Source organism: Melanerpes formicivorus, unplaced genomic scaffold (genome assembly GCF_026170545.1).
Source record: "Melanerpes formicivorus ecotype bairdi unplaced genomic scaffold, bMelFor1.0.p_v2 SCAF_30, whole genome shotgun sequence".
Taxonomy (NCBI): domain Eukaryota; kingdom Metazoa; phylum Chordata; class Aves; order Piciformes; family Picidae; genus Melanerpes; species Melanerpes formicivorus.
Window position 1 is genome coordinate 6,881,019 of NW_027142382.1, and position 20,057 is coordinate 6,901,075.

Genomic DNA, 20,057 nt, shown 5'->3' on the forward strand with positions numbered 1-20,057 from the left:
TGCATCCCTAAGGAGCTAAGCACAGGGAGGATGCTCCAACCTGATTTACAAGTGCTGAGGTCTCTAGGAGGAAGGGGAAGATAGCAGTCTTGAAGTGCAGATAGCTAAGAGTTCAGACAAGGTGGAGCACAGCAACAGAGAACAGGGGAGCAGACATGAGCACCAGACCATGACCTGCAACCAGCACATTTGAATTCTTCCATCCTTCTTTCTCCACCTCCATGCCAGTATACTTAGTGTGTTATTTCTCAGACACACCAAGAGGGCAGTAAATCTGAAACATCCCTAACTTGTCTCCTCCACAGAAATGTCTGTTTTCAGAAGCATAGCTTCAGTTATTGATCTCTTGAGAACAACAAAGGTTTTAATTCTCCCCTTGCCATGACAATATGTGTCCCATTTGTAGAAGATGGTAGAAAGATGGTCTATTCAGTGAATTGCATTCCAGGCTATTTCTGAACACAAGATACAGAATAGTACCCTAATTCTTTGCAGGTTTTATTTTAACAGTAATTTCATAAGAACCCATGTTCCAAATCCATTTTCTGTCATTACAACCCACTTCCTCAGCTGCATTTTCCATCACCAAAAATTTGACCAAAGGCTATTATATTTAAACAACATTTTCTGACATTTCATTTCATAGTATTATTTCCAGTTTGCTTTCTCCTTCTCCCCTGTGTTAAAGCCTACTTGATACCAAAGGCAGGCTGAGGGAGTTGTTCAGTCTGGAGAAATGAAGGCTTCGGGGAGACTGTTTACAAAGGCCTGCGGTGATAGGATGAGAGGCAATGATTTAAAATTAGAGAAGAATAGGTTTAGATTGGATGATAGGAAGAGATTCTTTACCATCAGGTAGTGCAACACTGGAACTGGTTGCCCAGGGAGGTGGTTGGGGTCCCATCCCTGGAGATATTCAGGATGAGATTTGACAAGGCTCTGGGCAACCTGATCTAGTTGAGGATGTCCCCAGATCATTCTAGGATTCTATTATCTACACAGTGACATTATTTTTGTCGTCTTACCTCCAATCTACAGAACCAGTTAGTTTATCTTTCCCTGAATGACAGTTTCTGCAAGCACTTCATGACATTTGCTACACATCAAAATTCTGCTTTCAGCTTCTAGCTTTACAAATAAATTGGATTGGGCAAAAGTGAACAGAACACATGCACAACAGTGATGTAGGGGAAATAATCTTTGATCAGGCACCAATGAACATAGATTTCAGCCTACAGGACAAGGTAGGGGAGAGCACACTCCCCTGCTGATAGCATCTATTTCCCTGGCAGATTCCTAGTGCAGGAGGAAAGAGATCAGCTCTTCACATATTTGAAGCCAAACCATGGACATCTGTATATGGTTTCTCTCCTTTCCAAAGAACAGACATCAACAAAGAAAGCCCACAGGCTGCTCCCAGGTTTACTTCAGTTTCAAAGCCACCAACATTGAGATGTTTACTTTGCATTGTGAATTGGCCTCTCCCATGAATCAGTCCCTGGAAAAACTGACCACTGGGGACAGGCTAAATAAGAAAGCGTCTAATTTCCTGAAATTTTGCATATGTATGAAGTCATCTGAGACATCACATCACAAAATCCAGCCACTTACACAGCTTCCATTGCCCATGCACCACCTGTCTGGCTGTACTATTTGACACCAGCCAGCACCAAGAGAGACAGTACTGTAGCTACCCTGCAGTCAACCCTTTGGGAGTTGATAGGACAGACCTCACAGATTACTCTCTGTAATCTGGGACCAAGTTCTGAGCCAGGAGTAAGTTCCCCTAGTGACAGCTCACAAGAGTCTCACTCAAAGAGCCCAAACACATGTTGGGAAGATCACAAAGTTATCACTAACACCACCCCTTCACATTTCCAGAACTTCTGAAAAGAATGAACAGTAATGCCCATTCCTCACTGAGGCTTCCTTTCTCTCTTTCCAGACATGACAAGATACTCTGATTTGTACTACTGCTAGCTGTATTACGTGCATGCAAACGCTGGTTCAGCACTGGAACAAGTGATCCTTGGACATTTTCAGAACCCAACTGGACAAAGCCCTGAGCAATCCAACCTTCCTCAAACTCACATGGAACATTCTAGAGGTCCCACACAAATAAATACATACATACATTTAATAATGAATGTTTGCAAAATTATAAGCCTGCAATTACACTTTTCATAGGAAGAAAAGAATGCCTGGACTTCATTGTTTGACCATGGGAAACCATTTTGAGACCTCTTTCTTCCTTGACATATTACAAAGTGAGTTCTACAGGAAGACAGGCAATGCACTTAGAGCAATAATAATTAAATCCAAACAGCCTGAGTTTTCACTCCACTTCCCAGGTAGTTTTTGCAGTCTGCAGTGAGCTTTATGTTGCCATGGCTACTCTTACAAGCATTTCACCCCTCCTTTAAAACTAATCACATCACTGCTGCAGTATAGACATACCCTATCAGGTATCACAGTATCACTAAGGTTGGAAGAGACCTCATGGATCATCGAGTCCAACCTACCAACACAGACCTCATGACTACACCATGGCACCAAGTGCCACGTCCAATCTCCTCTTGAACACCTCCAGGGATGGGGACTCCACCACCTCCCTGGGCAGCACATTCCAATGACCAATGACTCTCTCACTGAAGAACTTTCTCCTCACCTCCAGCCTAAACTTCCCCTGGCACAGCTTGAGACTGTGTCCTCTTGTTCTGGTGCTGGTTGCCTGGGAGATGAGACCAACCCCTTCCTGGCTACAACCACCTTTCAGGTAGTTGTAGAGGGCAATGAGGTCACCCCTGAGCCTCCTCTTCTCTGGGCTAAACAATCCCAGCTCCCTCAGCCTCTCCTCACAGGGCTGTGCTCAAGGCCTCTCCCCAGCCTTGTTGCCCTTCTCTGGACACCTTCAAGTGTTTCGATGTCCTTCTTAAACTGAGGGGCCCAGAACTGGACACAGGACTCAAGGTGTGGCCTAACCAGTGCAGAGTACAGGGGCACAATGACTTCCCTGCTCCTGCTGGCCACACTATTCCTAATGCAGGCCAGGATGCCATTGGCCTTCTTGGCCACCTGGGCACACTGCTGGCTCATGTTTAGGCAGCTGTCAATCAGCACCCCCAGGTCCCTCTCTGTTTGGGAGCTCTCCAGCCACTCTGACCCCAGCCTGTAGCTCTGCATGGGGTTGCCATGGCCAAAGTGCAGCACCTGGCACTTGGACTTGTTAAATGCCACCCCAAACTCTGCCAAGAGGGAGAAATAGGCCTAGGAATAGTGTGGCCAGCAGGAGCAGGGAAGTCATTGTGGTCAGCTGCTAACAGCCAGAGATTCATTTTTCTTTCTACCAGCACTGCAAATGTAAGATTTGGTTTAGAGGAAGCTCATCCTTCTTCAGACAGGTGCAAGTATTAGTTAAAGCGTCTGTTCTACTACTCTTAGTCTCCTCACTGTAGCATTAAGATGATGGGTCTCCCTCATTGTATCTTCCAAATTTCACAGTGTTAAGTCACATTTCCTTCATATCACAGTCTGACATAATTTGTTTGCAAAGAGCATTCAAATGAACCACTGAGGTCTCAGTACCTAAGGAAATTGATTGCTGCACATCCCCAGTGAAACAAGAACAGGTGCTTATCTCTCTGGACTAGAGAGGTTTGTGCCAGAGCAACCACTTCAGCATAAACTATCACTGCGTTCCTGAGGTCAACTTGGGTTTGTGTTCAAGAGTAAAAGACAGTCTGTGCAGTGTGACAGCTGCTCTTCCAGTTCCAGTTTTTAAAATCTTATGTTTTCCTAAGGTCCAGCTCAAACTAATATATGTAATACTGGAACAGATTGCCTAGTGAGGCTGCTGGGGCCCCATCCCTGGAGATATTCAAGGTCAGGCTTGAGAAGACTCTGGGTAACCTGATCTAGTGGAGGATGTCCCTGCTCACTGCAGGAGAATTGGACTAGATGACCTTGGAGGTTCCTTCCAACCCAAACCATTCTATGATTCTATATAGGAATCTCTATTTAGTTCCTGTGTAACACTTGCTCTGGTTGCAGAGAGCTCAAGTTGCCAGCTATTCATCATTGGAAAGCAGCTTGCTGAAGAAAGGAATGTAGTCTGCTTCCCTGCAAACTTGTATTTTAGTGTTGATGGCTGCTTTTACAAGCTCACATCCATGTAAAGACATGCATAGCAAAGAACACTCAATTAACATGGTAGCATTTTCCTAAGGTAAGGCTCTTAACAGCCCCTTTCTCCTCTCCATAGCTACCTACACAAAATCTGTGGGATGACAATTGTGCTGGAGATACCCTCACTGACACCAGTGAAGGGCAACTGGAAAGCTGTTGTTGGGTTCAAGTGAGATGACTGAGAAGAGTGACACAGTTAAATGTATTTGAACCATGATAAATTATATTTCTGTAGCAAAGCAGGTTAAAAACCTGTCAAGCTCCACCTCTTCACATCAAATTAAATACACAGCAATGCTATGTTAGCCTGAATAAACTCATGGTTTGTGCAACTGGGCACAGTCAAGAAATTCTTTAGGTAAGGAGTTTTCAGAGAGTCAAAATTTCCATGTTTGCAGATCCATGAGCAGCAGTCACAGCACAGAAACAACCCCCTGAAATCCACATTGAGAACACAGCTTAAAGCTTCAGCTTCTCTGAAAACTTGTGATTTACTTGAATACTCCATACTCCTAAATTCACATGGCTGGGTGCTATGAGTGTATTAGTAAGACACTGGCAGTTCTAATCTCTAGGCACTTATCTCATAGACAGATACCCAGTCAATGTAGGACACATCTTCTCAGTGCTTCAGTTAAAGCTGCCTAAATAAAGCAGCAGAGCATACAGTGGCTTTTAGACAAACGTGATGGTATTTCAAGCAGATTATGGGCACATTATCCACAGATAACAGGCGTTCTATAGCAACAGATCATGGCGTGCCTTCTGTGTCTATATGTAGAGATGTACTCTGCAAACTGAACTGCAAGGGCCTGTCCTTCCTCAGCCTCCCTTAAAAGATGGCACAGCCAGCTGCACTCCCCGGGCCTGCCAGGGAACATGCCAGCCAATGCATAGTGCTGCTCTCCCACGCCACTTGGGAAAGCGTCAGCGGAGCGGAGTAGCATTTAGCTATGCTAGCAACGAACTAAATATAGAGGAGACGTATAGTTTTTAAAACATCCACCCCAAGTGCTCTCCACTCAAGAGAGGGCCCTCTCCTCTTCAGCTAGCATGGACAGCAGGGCCTGTCAGCAGAGTGGTGCTCCCCTCAGGGCTCAGGAACTGATGCAGGAAACGTTAACAGACAGCCTGGTGACTAACTTTTTTGGTGGTTTATCTCCCTCAGAAATCAATCTTACTCCAAAACCAGTATTTTAATAAGCAGTCACCATGCAGTCTGTTGCTGCCCTACTCTGAATTAAAACACAAAGCAACCTGATAAGAGCAGGGCTTAAAGCTCAGGTATGTTTGATCACTTCAGCATTTACATTGCACTACTTTCTGGAGTGCTTACCCATCCACAGGGCCAGCGACAGAGGGCTCCCCACCGACACAGAAGCAACCTGCCCTCACTGTGTACATGTAATGACCTGCACCCCTCCAGCATGTACAAATTAGGAACCTCCAGGTTACCCTGCCTAAAATAGCAGACAATATACAATGATGGGAAATGCTAGTAAAAAAACCCAAGTGAGGATGGAAGTAGACATGATGAGAAATCAGGTGCTCCAAACCTGAGAGACAGCAAAGCACAATCACAGTCAATAAGCAAACAAAATAAATGGGCAGTGAAATTATAGAGCTCATTAAAGCTGCTTAAATACACATGCAAGTGTAGCATAGGCCTCCCCTCCCTCAATTTGCCTCAACAAAAAAGCTAAATGATTGCAGTATAAAATACAACAGCAGTCACAACTTTGTGGTCTGAATTATTTTGCTCATGGCAAGTTCAGGTGTTTCAATCCATCTTTGCTCAAGCTTCAAGGCAAGGGCTAGGAACATGGTAGGATCACTGAGTTAAGTTACCTTTAGTCATAATAAAACATACCAAATAACCAAACTGAACACATGTTAGTATTCTGGGCTCCTTTGGTGGCCAGGAGCTGAAACTTAGAAGGCAGATTTGGCAACATGGGAAAAAGAAAGAAAAAAGTCATTTGTTTCAAACAATTTGTAGCTTGGAATGACTCAATTAAAACCCACCAAAAAATAGAGCAGAGGAGTCTTAGGCGTTTATCCTGTGTATGAAGTGATGACAAGCACACATGAAGGGGGCCTACAGGAAGGCTGGGGAGGGACTGCTCAGGATCTCAGGTAGTGATAGGACCAGGGGGAATGGAATGAAGCTGGAGGTGGGGAGATTCAGGCTGGAGGTGAGGAGGAGATTCTTCCCCATGAGAGTGGTGAAGCCCTGGAATGTGTTGTCCAGGGAGGTGGTTGAGGCCCCGTCCCTGGAGGTGTTTAAGTCCAGGCTGGATGAGGCTCTGGCCAGGCTGATGTAGTGTGGGGTGTCCCTGCCCATGGCAGGGGGGTTGGAACTAGATGATCCTTGTGGTCCCTTCCAACCCTGACTGATACTATGATGATAGGTCTATTAATTATGTGCTAAGAAATTTGTTAATTGGTGGAAAATGACAATTGCTTTAGGGTCTCATGTTGCAGGGAGACTTTAACCAAACAAACTCCCTGAGGCAATAATGATTCAAAAAATGTGAGGTCTCATGTTCTCACAATTTCTGTGGACTTCAGTTATTCACTATGTGACCTCCTTATACACACTGGATCCCTGCAGTGTACCTTGTGAGGCATTCACACCTGATAGGAGAACAAGCCTATGTGTGGAGCCATAGAAGGTTAGACACGTGAGCCCTCTGGAATTTTTCCTACACAGCTGCCTGTAATTTCAGAAGGCTGTTACTGTGGTGGTCCCTTGCACGAGTTCCATGGCTGTCTGAGCACCAGCCTTCACATTCCTGAACAGTGACTTTTTTCTTGATGCACCATTTCCTAGGTGGTCTCTGAGCTTGGTGGTGTTCGTGCATCAGCTATACAGCAAAGCAGCCAGCCTCAGGCCTGCAGAGTGCCACACAAATCCCAGAGGAACACAGACCCTTTGCTTCCTTAGACAAATTCCTTAGAAAGTACAAACTAAATTTAGCCCAGAAGGTGACCAAAATATGTCCTGTGCAGCAAGCTAATAAGGGTGCTCCAGTCTAGGAGAAGCAAAGATCACAGATGGAATTAGAGGAAAAAAAAACAGGTTAATCTCTCAATATGCAAAGTTGATTCCCTGCTGAACTGATAATCTCTGATCTTAATCACCCCAGCTCTGTCTGAAGATATTCTAAGGTAATTGCAGCAGCCAAACTAACACATTGAAAAAGGGGGGGGGAAGAGTTTTTGTAGTTAGTTCCTATGGAACAGACTTCTGTTAAAAAACTAATAGACTACAATATATATCCCAGTCAGCTTTCTTCAGACATTAACAAATTCAAGGGTGGGAAAAAAAACCAAAACAAAAACCAAACAAAAAAACCCCAAACCACCAAACCACAAACCAAAGTCAAAAAAGCATTCCAAAGTACTTGCACAAGGTCTCATTCGTATCTAATCAGAAAGGTTTGAAGGAGCTTTCTTTTCATGAACAGAGAGGTGATGTCATTAATTTTCTCCTGAACACTGAGGTTGTTGAAGATGAGCTGATCTAATACCAGTTAATTCCTGCTGTGTGCAGAATTGTAATCTCTCCTGAAAACCAAATCTGACCTGGATTCCAGTCAAGAATTTTAAGAGTGAACAAAACAGGGGGAAAGAGAGAATTACACAGGAGATGTACACGTTATGCCCACGTATAATACACACAAACTCATATTTGTGTCAATGAAAAAGCATAACTGATCTCAGACACATACTTCACCCCAAGGAGCACTTTGAGGCAAGACATGCAAAACCAATTAAAACCTACACTGTCTTCAGGTATATACCTACCACACGTCCCACTTGCTTGGACATTTTGAGGACTAAAGGGGCTAGCAATCACACATTTTTAATTCAAGCTGCCAGTGTATGACTGAACTCTCTGCAGATACATAAAATCACTCACAATTAAGCTTTACAGTTAAAGGCATTATTATCAGAACCGTGTGCATACGAACATGAATGACTGCAAGCGTGTAAGCAGTACAGGGAGAACCGCCTGGAGGAAACACTTGGCACAAACAAAGCTAAGAACAGCACCCCATAGATTTTAATTTCTTTGTCTCTTTGTTGCCTAATGAAACAAACAGCCAGAAGAACCCACCCATTTGGCCAGAGACTTGTTCACAGCCGCTGGGAAGTTTTCCGGTCGTAGCCATATTAATTAGAACTCCAGCAGGCTTTTACAGCTGAAGAGATGTGGAACTTTACCAATACAACCAGTCAAGAGATTGTACTCAGGTTTGTAAAAGTTGCCATGTGCTCCAGATGCAGCTCTAAGAAGTTCCGAGATTTCTTTTGGCTGAAAGTCCTGGACACGTTTAGAGATGTTTGGAAACAAAGCCAGCCCAGACATCTAGGGCAGCCCTGCATTGCTCCTACCTTTTCCAAACCCATGCAAGCCCTCCACCACACGCTGCTTCAGCGTGGTGAAAAACCCACCTGGGCTGCTGGCCTCACTGCCCCATGCCAGTACCCTCCTGGACCCCAAGGGAAGCAACCTGCTGAGTCCTGGTGAGGGAAAAACTACGACAGCCCTTAATTTGCACCTGCCTGACACATTTCTTTTGCAGTACTAAAGATATGGATGCCCTGCAAACACCCTAATGCCTTGTGAGCAGCCTAATTCCCCAGTTGCGTGCCTGGAGGGACCGCCATGCAATCACTGAGAGCATGAAATAAAAGCAAAAGTTTTGACATGTTCTCACAACAAACTGGAAAGACACAATCACCACCTCACCCAGCACGTACTACAGCTTCCTTAGCCACGATGCTCTCAGCTGAAGAAACACACACACAACCTCTAACGACAGCAAAACTGAGTCCCATGACAAACAAACAGGGCATCAGCACAAACCAGAGAAGGTACACCCCAGCCACAAATTAGAAAGTACCTCAGCCTTTGAGAGCACCTCACAAGCACCACCACTCTCCAGCACACCTCAATAAAGCATTTTAAAGGGCAAGCACCACCACAGTTGCAGCACAAAATCCAACTTACCAGTATAAGTAATAAGCTAAAGCCAGTGCGATGAGCGTAGCACAGACTCCAGCTAGCAAGCATATACCCGACTGGCTGACCAACATCTTCTCGACCTGTTATTGATTAATAAACCTCCCCCCCAAAAAAAATGAGGAAGAGAAATGGAACGGCAAAAATGGGCGATGAGAGTCTTGGCTGGGAAAACAAATCGGTCCTGACATGGAGGAAGGAGGGATTATGATGACAAAAGCACATCAAGGTAAATCTGGAAGCACTGCCGCTACTAAAACTGCCTGATCAGTAGCAGGAAAAGCAGCTGGGTGTCCCCTCTGTGACGTGGTTCTGTAAAACACCAAACTGAAGAAGCCCCTTTTACTTCAAGAATGAAAATATGATTGAGGCATAAGTGGACTAATATTTAAAATAGGTACTACTTCCCAATAAACATTACTGTCAGGTGGTGTTGCTGACAAACCAAGCTTCTGCTCTAATCCAATAATCTTCTTACAGCAAATTACCAGGCTTCAATCAACTGGGTTGGCTCGTGTGGCGAGGGACGGATGTTCAACAGCGCCGCTCGACATGGTTTTGGTTTTCTTTTTAAGAGCTGATGAAATATTTAAACAAAACCCTAGATTTTTAACACAAAAGAACCTCCTGCCCCCCGTCTCTTCTCCCTGAAGAGCAAACAGAAGGCTTGAGAGAACACTGTGGCAGAGAACGCATTTGGTCTGCATCTCAAAAGCAGCCCTTGCAGGGCAGAAGGACCACTTGCCTCACAGTGTGATGAAGGGATGTCTTTGAACTCTGTGGACCAAAGAAAGCGACTCCGCAACCAGCTGGGGAGTAGGCCCCCAGCTGCTCTGCTTGGAGTGGGACTAGGGACTCCATTACCTTTACCCTGTCTCTGTGAGTCTTGGAAGTGACAGAACAATGGACAACAGACACAAGCTGGAACCCAGGAGGTTCCATGTAGACATAAATAAAAAATTCTTCACTTTGATGGTGGTAGAGCACCAGAACAGAGGGCCCAGCAAAGTCATCTGGTCTCTGTCCCTGAAGCATTCAAAACCCACCTAGACATATTCCTGCTTGACTTACTTTATGTGATTCTTTTCTAGCAGGTGGGTTGGGTTAGATGATCTTCAGAGATCCCTTCCAACCCCTACTATTCTGAGAGAGCTCTATTCAACCAAAGATGATACTATTTCTCTCTTTTTCCCCAGCTCCAGGGATTCTGGGAGGCCTGAGCCACAGCAGGAACATGCCAAACAAGGACAGAGCTCAGAGAGGAGTGAAACATGGCAACAGAGGTCACGCCCTACCCAGGTTGACAGAAACACATTGCCACTGTCTGGCTGCTCTGCACCATAATCTGGACAGTCCAGATAGACTTGGAGTCACCACATCCACTGAGGGATACAAGAGTCAGTGTGATTCATATTCATCTACCATTACACCAACACAGCCATTCACAGGGATACAGTTTTCACTGGTATGACTGATTCTCACCCATTAAGAGTTAGGACTCGGAAAGAAACTGAAAAAGAAAAACCCTAAACAGAATCTAGCTTAAATACCACAATGATTGCTACAGCCCCCAGATGTTCCCATTTCTGACCAAACTTTAGGAGCAGCAGCACTACAGGAAGCTGCAGCATGTTGCTAGGTCTACATAAACCCTTGGTTGGCCTTTCAAGTGGAGTCACAAAGATTTTAGGGAAACATAAATAATGTGGAAAGAGACAGTACAAAAACACTTCAGATCCAATAAATGGGAAGCTTTTACAATCAATGAAACAGCAAGCCCCTGACTGGTGTCACTGAGAGATGGGAACAAGATTCAGGAATGTACAGATTGGGATTGAAGGCAGAAGAATGGACAGAATTCTCCTTGGACACTGGACATAGAGAGCCTGACTCCTGTGATCCTTTTGTCTTATACTGAGTATGAAGTACATGGGATAGAATACCTTGTTAGTCAGGTCTGGGTCACCTTTTTCTGTCCCCTCCTCCCAGTATGTGCAGCCTTTTTACTTACAACCCTTTCAGTTATGGCACTCCAACACAGTATGTAAAACAAGTTAGGAGCAGATGTAGGTCAGAGGGTGGAAAGGCTCTGCAGAGGGACCTCGACCGACTGGACAGATGGGTAGAGTCCAACAGGATGGTATTCAACAAGTCCAAGTGCCAGGTGCTGCACTTTGGCCACAACCCCATGCAGAGCTACAGGCTGGGGTCAGAGTGGCTGGAGAGCTCCCAAACAGAGAGGGACCTGGGGGTGCTGATTGACAGCTGCCTAAACATGGCCAGCAGTGTGCCCAGGTGGCCAAGAGGGCCGATGGCATCCTGGCCTGCATTGGGAATAGTGTGGCCAGCAGGAGCAGGGAAGTCATTGTGCCCCTGTACTCTGCATTGGTTAGGCTGCACCTTGAGTCCTGTGTCCAGTTCTGGGCCCCTCAGTTTAAGAAGGACATCGAAACACTTGAACGTGTCCAGAGAAGGGCAACAAGGCTGGGGAGAGGCCTTGAGCACAGCCCTGTGAGGAGAGGCTGAGGGAGCTGGAATTGTTTAGCCTGGAGAAGAGGAGGCTCAGGGGTGACCTCATTGCCCTCTACAACTACCTGAAGGGTGGTTGTAGCCAGGAAGGGATTGGTTTCTTCTTCCAGGCAACCAGCACCAGAACAAGGGGACACAGTCTCAAGCTGTGCCAGGGGAAGTTTAGGCTGGAATTGAGGAGAAAGTTCTTCACCAAGAGAGTCATTGGTCATTGGAAAGGGCTGCCCAGGGAGGTGGTGGAGTCCCCATCCCTGGAGGTGTTCAAGAGGAGATTGGACGTGGCACTTGGTGCCATGGTCTAGTCATGAGGTCTGTGGTGACAGGTTGGACTCGATGATCCTCGAGGTCTCTTCCAACCTTAGTGATACTGTGATACTTACCAGTGACCTTGGTTTCTATGTGAGCCAGTGTAAGCATGAGCACTTTTGCATACCAACCCTTGCTAGTAGGCATAAACATCAAGCATTTGTTACCACTTCTAGAAGCAGACACTGTCTGAAAAATATGCTATGAACTTCACAAAGTGCAGCTACTTAGAGAACTGGCTCTGTTCTAGCTCAAACCAGGACAGGAAAGAAAATAGTTTGCAAGTAGATTCTTTGCTTAGGAACAATTAGTTTCTGTGGGCTCCAAAGGAATTTTCATCTGTTCTGTTTCTCTGTCTTATTTTGAGAATGGTCACACTGTTCCTGTTCTCATTTACAAAAAATAAAGTTATATTAAATTAAAATAAGCTCCAAACTCCCAGAGACAAACATACATGTGTGTCACAGGTGACAGAAGGGGTTCACACATACAGCCTGAACGCTGGCACTTGCAATGTTTTGTAGGCGAAGTCCAGTGACTAGTTTTCAGGACTACTGGTTAATACTTTTCCAGTGCACAATACTCATCATAGAAAACATGTGCAATGAAATATGACTGGCTGGAGGACAGCCTCAGGATTTTGTAAGTAACAAAACAAAACCAAACTAGCTGTTATCAAGAGGTTTCACTTGGGGGGGTGGGGGGAGAGAAAAACAACCACCACCAAAAAAACAACCAAACAAAACCCCAAGGATATTACAACAATTGCCCCTATTTGGAGCAAGGCTTACTTCTTACTTTTGTCACAAAAGTAATTCTGAAATTACAGTGCTGATATTCAGTGATTCTATAAACCCAGGCCTTATATAACAAGCAGAAAAGGAGTTCTTTAACAGAAGCCTTATTAGTACAAAATTGAGTAATAGGCCTTTTGTATTGTATCAAATAAATCAATGTTAATTATATAATGTTGCCAAGCTTACTCTCTGATGATTAAGAAAAACCTGAGTAGAGTCTGCTCATCTCTAAGACTACACAAAATGTTCCTCTTTACTCCAAGTGGTTGAATCTCAAGGCAAGTGGGAATTCATCCTTTGTCTTCAGATAAAAATAAACTACAAAAGAAATTTCAAGAGCGTAAGTGCATCTACATACCAAGCTGCAAAACCTAGGGGCCCATCTCCTTCTTAAATAGACTGTCTGAATCTGGAAAATGCTTTGTGGCAGAATTTCCTGGCTTAGGATGCACAATAAAGGATAAACAAAAATGTCCCATCTGCAATCACCTGACATAAGTGTTATAAGAAGAACAGCAAGCTTTGTTTGCTGGATGGAAAACTATGCAAAAAAAAAACCAACACAAAAAAACAATCAACCCTCAAACATAAGAAACAAAGAGATCCAACAGGAGATATCTGTCAACATGCAAATGTGCTGTGGCTGAACAGGGAGAAGCTTCCAACTGCTGCTAAACGAAGCCTCAGCCAACATCGTCTGCATGCCTACAAGCCCCTACCCAAGTTCAAAGCTTTTCTCTGAAGTATGGCATACTCATTAGGAAGAATTGCAAGTCTGTCTTTTGAGAACTGCTGATGCTTTATGTTTGGAGTCTAAACCACTGCCTTCTGCAAAAGAGGAACAATACATTTTATTCTATGGTTGCACCCACAATATCACAGGACCACAGAAAACATCCAGTTGGAAGAGACCTCAAAGATCATCCAGTCCCACACTTGACCCAGCACTGAAGGGTCAACACTAAACCATGTCCTTAAGTGCCAGGTCCACACACTGCTTACAGACCTCCAGGGATTGTGACTCCACCAGATTATTCCAATGTTTGAGAACCCTTTCAATGAAGAAGTATTTCCTAACATCCAGCCTAAACCTTCCCTGGCACAGCTTGAAACTGTTCTGCCACATGCCACCAAGGAGAAGAGGCTGGCCCCCTTCTCACTCCAACCTCCCTTCAGGTAGCTGCAGAGAGCCTCCCCTCAGCCTCCTCTTCTCCAGACTGAACAACCCCAGCTCCCTCAGACACTCCTTGTAGGCCATGTGCTCCACACCCTTCACCAGCCTTGTTGCCCTTCTCTGAACACGCTCCAGAACCTCCACGTCCTTCCTGCAGTGAGGGGCCCAGAACTGAACACAGTACTTGGTACAATACAAACACAATGAACACAATACAAAACTGTGCGCCATTACCTGCATAGGAACCGGTAGGGGCAGGCAGACTCTTGGGGCTGTCGGTAGCAAACCCACCATCTCCCTCTTACCTCCTCCCAAGAGGAGGCTAAGAGATACAAGGCTTGGCACACTGGCTTCACTTGTGCTTCTGCTCCAGTTTGCTACCGCCATCTGAATTACCAGGATAAGAAAAAGCTGCTTTTATTATTGTCATATTATTATGTAACTGAATAACACAAAGTCAAGGCCTCGCGTGACACCAGAACTAGCCACATGCTGTAAGAATCGCAGCTGCAAAACATGAAGACAGCAGGAAAGTTTTCCCCTTAGAAGTGCTCTGCTATACTAAATCCAAAGATTCATCAGAACAGTATTTGTGCTATTTCACTCTACAAACGTGCCTCCAAACTGCTAACTGCTCACAGCTGTCCAGCAATGAGAAAGGCTGTTTTAAAAAGACAGCAGAACGTATGCCACTCATTTGTAACTTTACAATCCCCATGATGGACCTGTGACAAATGAGAAAGACCAACCAGCCTACTGTCACCAGACTGACATTTGCGACATGGACAAAGGATACCTTTTCTAGACATTTTTTAATAGGAAGTCTATGCTTCCACCAGCAAATTTTCCAAGGTTTGACTCAGGAGGGAGGTGGGGGCTGTGTGGAGGAGGAGTGAAGACAAAAGTCACCATTCTGAAGTATCTAGGTTTGGAAGATTTCCATCACATGGGAGACAGGGAGAGAAGTAAAAATAAGGAAAGCGGAAGCTGTAGGTGTTCTGCTGGGTGGCTGACTGTCACCAAGGCAGCTTCAGAGAAAACCTCATTGTTTTGCAGTCAGGAAGGAATAATAGGTTAAAAACATGGCTTGGAAAACAACAGGTACACAAGCCAAACAATCCCTTCATCAGTTCATGTGAGCTGAATTGATAACCTAGATTGCACCAGGGAGGCTTGATCCTGCAGGCCAGAAGGAGAAAGGATATTCAGTGCAATGCTGCTTCATGGAGTGCTGCAAGTAGTTTGCATATTCACCACCCAAAGAGTGTTTAAAAAGCCACAAAGGTAGAGCAACACAGGGCCTACATCACCCCTCTTCTTCCTCGTATGGGATTCAGCTTTTATTCTCTCTGTCACCTCAGCTGCAGATAGCAGCACCTACCTCCCCAAACACAATGACTATACTTCTGTATGATTTCACTAACAAATATTTCCCAGAGCTGTTACTTGTCTGAATTCATGATTATCTCTGCTCAGATCTCTTTCTGCATACACACAAAAGCAGGTGTCTTCCTAAGAAGATAGAAAAGGCTCACAGGCAGACTGATAGCAAACCCAAATACAAGCTAGACAGACTTTTGTTCGGCATTTTTAGACAAGATTACACCAGTCCCTTCTGACCTGAGCACCAATACTGGCAGGAACCATACACTACAGGAGCTTTTCAGTGTAAATGGCACCTCTTCTCCCAAACAAAAAGGGAAAAAACCAAACTGAACCAATCAACCCAACAACAACAAAAAACAAACAAACCAAACAACCCCCCCCACCAAACCACCACAAAAAGAAGAAAAACAATCTCTCCTACACAAGTTGGATGACCACATTTTGAATGCAAAGCTGAACTGCATGCACACGAATGTGCACTTCAGCACATGGTGAAACCTTTATCAATGACAACCACAACATTTCACACATACAGCATCTCACCCATTGAAAAACAAACAAACAAAAAACCCCAAAACACTTAGGAGTGGTGAGTCTGATCTAGTGCAACCTGACCTAGTGTGAAGTGTCCCTGCCCACTGCAGGGGGGTGGGAACTAGATGATCCTTGATGTACCTTCTAACCTTAACAAGTCTATGCTTGTATATTGAAGTCCTGGCTCTTGTTGACCATTCAGCTGAGAAATTGAATAGCAGTCACTCTGAAAACAGCCCACCTATCTTGAAATCCACATGACAGAAAGACCTGCAAAGAAACACCTATGTTTCTCCCCATTTCTTAAGATCTTCTGTCTCCTGGTAGCCTGGTGTCCTATTGCTAAATAGACCTTTTGTAGCCTACATATTTCTTTCAAGCCATTACAAATTCTGCAGAGCAGGGGAGCTTTCTGTGGTAACACAAAGTCTTTGAAAGATGCTGCCAAAGAAGATGAGAAATCCAGGACTGGTTAGCATTGTCATGATTCAGTTTCATTTGTTCAGCTTCCTCTAAAAGCAGTCTCTTAACACAATGTTTTCAGAGGGAGGTGACTCGAATATCCTATTACTGAAGGGTGCAGGGATTCTTCAGAGGACTAACCCACCAGAATGCCTGCCTGCTTTGCACCGGCAAAATTCAGACAGCTACTTTGCATAAGGGCTGCTCAGCAACTGACAGCAGAAGCACAGAAGTCTTCACAGATGCTCTCCAATTTTATTGTTGTCTCATGTAAACTAACTCTGACAGGACCTAAGCAAAAGGACATTAAAATGTTCAATGGCATCCTGGCCTGCATCAGGAACAGTGTGGCCAGCAGGAGCAGGGAGGTCATTCTGCCCCTGTACACTGCACTGGTTAGGCCACACCTCGAGTCCTGTGTCCAGTTCTGGGCCCCTCAGTTTAGGAAGGAGGTTGACTTGCTGGAACGAGTCCAGAGAAGGGCAACAAAGTTGGTGAGGGGCTTGGAACACAAGCCCTAGGAGGAGAGGCTGAGGGAGCTGGGGCTGCTTAGCCTGGAGAAGAGGAGACTCAGGGGTGACCTTATTGCTCTCTACAACTACCTGAGGGGAGGTTGTAGACAGGTGGATGCTGGTCTCTTCTCCCAGGCAGCCAGTACCGGAACAAGAGGACACAATCTCAGGCTGTGCCAGGGGAGGTTTAGGCTGGAGATTAGGAAGAAGTTCTACACAGAGAGAGTGATTGCCCATTGGAATGGGCTGCCCGGGGAGGTGGTGGAGTCACCATCACTGGAGGTGTTCAGGAGGAGACTTGATGGGGTGCTTGGTGCCATGGGTTAGTTGTTTAGGTGGGTTGGATTGGTTGATGGGTTGGACACGATGATCTTGAAGGTCTCTTCCAACCTGGTGTATTCTATGTAAAATAGTTATGACACTGCAAGTACTTCCTCAGTCCTACAGGTGCCACAGTACTGATATTAATCTAACCACGAGAGATTTCTCAGTGACCTAACCCAAGTCTGGAGGGCAGCTGCCTGTGTGGAATTTTTTACATCTCTGCACATTCTACTGCATCATTTCCACTTCTTTTGGAGATGCAGCAGGCCAATGGAGGAAAGGCTGTTTTCTGTTACCTGGCATAGTTATAAAGCACTGAAAGAAATGTGAGTGGGCATCCTTTTCTCTTGGAGCTTGTGCTTCAGACTAGTTAAGACTGCCAAGTTAAAAACTGCCTCCCATCGCCGGAAAAATTACAAGCTAATTAGCAACAAGGTGTTCATTGTAGCATAAACCTCATATTCACAAAAGTCTGTATGGCATCCCCAAATTCTGGGTGGCACTGCTGCCAGCTTGGCACTGCTCTTCCAAAGCTCCTCAGTCAGGCAGAGTAATGGTTTGAGAAGCAGTATTTAAGCTCTTATGATTACTTTTTACTGCCAGAACAACCCTTAGCTCATATGCAATTATACACACAAAAAAAAAACCCCAAAACAAGCAAGCAAAATCAGATATTCAAGGATACTAAAGACTGCCTGCAGTTCACTGCAATGTGTTCATACACAACACATTTACAGACAATGAGTCCAACAGCCAGCCTGCTTCATTTAAAATAAACAAGCAGACCACTCTAATTACCAGAACTAATCTAAAGGAATCAATATTTCTCCAATCAAGAAACACAACGAGAACCTTCATGCTATTTATTCAGCAGTGTATAAATACTTGAGTCTGCAGTTTTCGCTGTTCACTTTCAAGCCCATTAAACAGGAACTATTTTTTTTATTCATTCTGTTTAAATTCCTTTTAAGTCAGATCTGGGAAATACCTGTAATAACTTAAACCCCACTGCATTAGTAAGAAGTATTTTTTTCCTGTAGCTAACACCATTATTTCCAGGCATCTAGGAGCTTATCCCATGTCTCATTTCACTGAGTTGTGAATTCACAAGTCCCTAGTCTCAGGCACTGCTGAAGGCTTGCTCTTAACTTATGCTTAAGGTCAGCATGTCCTGAGGTTTGCTTGTAGAGTTATTACTCAGTTTAGGAAGGAGGTTGACTTGCTGGAACGAGTCCAGAGAAGGGCGACAAAGTTGGTGAGGGGTTTGGAACACAAGCCCTATGAGGAGAGGCTGAGGGAGCTGGGGTTGCTTAGCCTGGAGAAGAGGAGACTCAGGGGTGACCTTATCACTCTCTACAACTACCTGAGGGGAGGTTGTAGACAGGCAGAGGTTGGTCTCTTCTCCCAGGCCGCCAGTACCAGAACAAGAGGACACAGTCTCAGGCTGTGCCAGGGGAGGTTTAGGCTGAATGTTAGGAAGGAGTTCCATACAAAGAGAGTGATTGCCCATTGGAATGGGCTGCCTGGGGAGGTGGTGGAGTCACCATCACTGGAGGTGTACAGGAGGAGACTTGATGGGGTGCTTGGTGCCATGGGTTCGTTGTTTGGGTGGGTTGGATTGGTTGATGGGTTGGACATGATGATCTTGAAGGTCTCTTCCAACCTGGTGTATTCTATATTCTGTTCTATTCTATATTCTACTCATCCTCGATCTGTACTGACAATCTTATGCTAAAGCATGAGGATTTTTGTGGTTGGGGTTTTTTTTTGTGTGTTCAGGACTTTTTAGCAAATAAATAATTCTGGTAGATATTAGTGAACAGATAACCTAATCAAGTTAAGAAACTGCTAGTTTTAAGGACAGAGGGATGAGCAGCCTTAACACAGCAATACCTGCAACTGGGCTGTAGGTTTATGTTACCAAATATCCCAGCACTACACTGGCCCACAGTCATAGACAGTGAGGTTGTTTTCCTTCTGGGGTACACACAACAGCTAACAAGTGGCATTGCTATACCTTCTCTATAGGAAAAAAGGCCATGCTTAAGCCTTTTGCTCTCATCTTGCAATAAAAGATCCAAACTACCCAGATGATTTGTAAAGAATCATAGAATCAACCGTGTTGGAAAAGACCTCAGAGATCATCAAGTCCAACGTATTACCTAATACCTAACACCTCATAACAACAAAACCATGGCTTCAAGTGCCATGTCCAATCCCCTTCTGAACATCTTCAGGGACAGTAACTCTACCACCTTCCTGGGGAGCACATTCCACTGGCCAGTTACTCTTTCTGTGAAGAACTCTCTCCTCACCTTGAGCCCCTCTTGGGGGGGGGGGGGGGGGGGGGGTGGGATGGTGTCTGCTGGTTTTTACTATGAGATCTGAGATTAAAATCTCAGTTGGAAACAAAAGTTGAGTTCCTCATCTGCAGCTGTTGGTGCTCTATAAACTTCTAAACTTCAGCATAAAGAAAGTTTGAATATGAAAAGCCCTGAAGATGAGTTGACCTCTCTAAGTCACAGGAAAATCAGTATTTCTGACTGAACAAAGCTCACAAAACCCAGGCAAGGACTAGCTGCCTCAACAGCCACCCAGAATGGACCTGCAAAACAAGCCACTGAGGCCAGGTCCTGCAGTGCAGGTGAACAGCCTATACTGATTGCTGGCTGCTGTTCACCCAGTGAGCTCTGACATGCATCCCTTCTCTGGCTTGGTATGGCACCAGCCAGTTGCCACAGCAGGCCAGCACTGCATCACCAGCTCACGCTGCACTGAGCGTCTCTTTCTGGTTTTCTCCTTACATCACAGCAGGA

At 45.0% G+C, this 20,057-nt stretch overlaps 1 protein-coding gene across 5 annotated transcripts in view; it reads right to left on the reverse strand.

Moving 5' to 3' along the window:
* Positions 1–20,057, reverse strand: part of AGPAT3 (1-acylglycerol-3-phosphate O-acyltransferase 3) — a 123,827-nt gene that overhangs the window by 45,993 nt on the left and 57,777 nt on the right. Inside the window, exon 1 of one of the 5 annotated variants that reach the window (XM_068155164.1) lies at positions 9,206–9,495. The exons of the other annotated variants lie outside the window; for them this stretch is intronic. The gene's annotated coding sequence lies outside the window, so the exon portion shown is untranslated. Of the gene's footprint in view, positions 1–9,205; positions 9,496–20,057 lie in introns of those variants that run through there. 5 annotated transcript variants of the gene reach the window in all.